Here is a 2,386-nt window from a genome sequence, read left to right as displayed (position 1 = left end):
GTTTAATAATTATTTAAATCATTCACTGACTACTTCCGCTAAGATAGTTACTAGGAACCTGCATGCTATTGAAGACAGATCTATCTTTGACTGAATTGGTCGTCGATCTGCAAAGTACCTCGTGAAGTGCAGATTTAGCGTTGGTGAATTTTACTGAACTCCACCCTCTCGAGTAGTTACTAGATATTCTACTATTCAATGTCCAGACTGTTTTTTCCATTGTGATGTGTTTCAGATTTTGTACTTGGGGATTTGGTGCGAGGAAAATAGAGTGGCATGATTTATTGATGTTGTGTTGTACAGTGATGTAGGTAGTAGTTTATTTGAGTCCAAACTGTGGTAGATAGTATTTATATTGTCAAGCTTTGCCTTGAGACACATATTCTATTTCTCATAGTCAAAGATGATTGTGTTCCCTGCAGCTTCCAAATCCACCAGGCCAAGTATTGCTACCGTTGTTATCTGCCAAGCGAAGTTATTTTGAACTCCTCGGTACGTAGCCGCCAGGGTTATGAAATCCAACCATGTACCCAATTCCGATTCCTTCACTTATTTTGCAACATACCTGTATTGCGATGATTGTGATGTTCCTAATGGCTCCGGTGTTTGTTCATTCCGGAGAAGAGGCTTCAATGTCTATTGTGATAGTTCAGAGCACTTATCACCACAAGTAGGTCGACAATGTTCTGTCTTGAACCACACACATATATATACTATTCAATTTGAGATCCAAATATCTCCGAAGCAAAATGTCTATTGTCTGAATACTTCATGTATCGCTGCCACTGTCATCAGCTTAGCTTCCAGATTTTTCTGTCGTTCTTTGAATTATTGAAGCTTTACCTGATAGACATGGTTGCCCATAGAAAAAGATGATCACACTGGACATATTTCGAATATATTTATATAGACACACCTTGTACAAAACCACTTGCTTAATCCTATACAAACCATATCCCGAACCCGCAGCAAGCTGCAGTCACGAGTCATGACATGCTGCTGTTCAGCCTCACTATCCTGCCAGACCAAGGTTGAAAGGTTCCAGAACTTGCATCCATGATCCATATCGTCCCTAACTAGGACTTGTTGTCCATGCGAAAAATCACTGAACCTGCATGATCAAGTTGACAATGGAAAAATGTAAGAGAAGGCAGTAGAGCATCACTTAGTTACCGACGGACGGTGCAGGAAGCGTTGTTAATTACCTAGTGTTGGCAGCGAGATAGTGAGAGCTGCAACTCCGACAACCTTGAGGGGAAACTCCGATTTCCTCTGGCTTAACCATCGTACACAGGAAAGGTTTAGGACCTTGACCAGCTCTTACTACAGAGGGGCACAAAGGATCATCATGGGTAATTCTTTCTCTTCACACTTCTGTTTGCACTGTTGAAGGCCGTGTCATACTCCTTTCTTCTCCTTGTCCTACATTGCTGGAACTTGATGCCACATCAACTAGGCTAGTCTTGACAATAAACTATTCTGTCAATTTCCTTACATTGATGAACTACACATCGCCTTAGATGGTTGTGTTTTCAGTTATACATACATGATTAAGTAGGTCAGCTTGACTTTCCTAAAAGAAAATCACTGCATCTATAGTGTTACCTTTTCAGGCTTTTTTATTTTTTTAAACTGCCGAGCCTACTGTATCATTATCATAGAACATACAACTGTCGACCCTACTTCATCATAGAAAAGTACAACTCTCTTTCTGGCTTTGGTTAACTTATTAGGAGTCATTCACTACATAGGGCGCCAGAGCCCTTTTTTCTGTTTCTTTCACTGGTATGTTTCTTGTTGGGTTATATTTAATGCGCTGTCTAATTTTAAGAGATGCCACTTAATGAATGCCTCGTCTGTTTTCCAGTGTATGATGTTACTCGCCGAGACACGTTCACAAATCTGTCTGACATATGGGCCAAGGAAATTGACCTGTATTCGACCAACCAGGACTGCATAAAGATGCTTGTAGGAAACAAAGTGGACAAGGCTCTTAATCTGTTCCAGCTTACTAGTTTGCTCAGGAGCAAGAACATATATTTGATATGCATAGTCTTCTCTCTCTCACTCTCTGCATATTAGTACTTATGTTCTTCATATACGTGCATGATGGCCGCCTGCTACCCTGCTTAAATTGGACAGAAATATATGTTTTGCATATGTGAGGCCAGGTTGGTTGGGCGTTTCTTGAATCCTGATGTTTTCAAAGGATACTGGATCTTTTCTTTTCAGAAGTTGTGTCTCTTGTAGCACCATACTCTTGAATCAGTCCGTGTGTAGCTATAATGTCGCTGCATGTTTCCTTCCCTGTGCAAACTTTTGTTGGTTGACCTGAGGATCCTTTTAAATTGCAATCTTTCTCCTGCTGATTGATTGACTCGAGTGA

General features: G+C 40.6%; 1 long non-coding RNA gene across 1 annotated transcript; it reads left to right on the top strand.

Annotated features, from left to right (window-relative positions):
• The first annotated feature begins 1,271 nt into the window (after positions 1–1,271).
• LOC123398575 lies at positions 1,272–2,170 on the top strand. Its single transcript, XR_006610195.1, has 2 exons — positions 1,272–1,352; positions 1,868–2,170. It is a non-coding gene; the product is annotated as an uncharacterized LOC123398575 (long non-coding RNA).
• The last annotated feature ends 216 nt before the right edge of the window (positions 2,171–2,386 follow it).

Source organism: Hordeum vulgare, chromosome 5H (assembly GCF_904849725.1).
Source record: "Hordeum vulgare subsp. vulgare chromosome 5H, MorexV3_pseudomolecules_assembly, whole genome shotgun sequence".
In the NCBI taxonomy this organism is placed as follows: Eukaryota; Viridiplantae; Streptophyta; class Magnoliopsida; order Poales; family Poaceae; genus Hordeum; species Hordeum vulgare.
The sequence above is the reverse complement of the archived record's forward strand: the minus strand, read 5'-3'. Positions and strand labels throughout refer to the sequence as shown.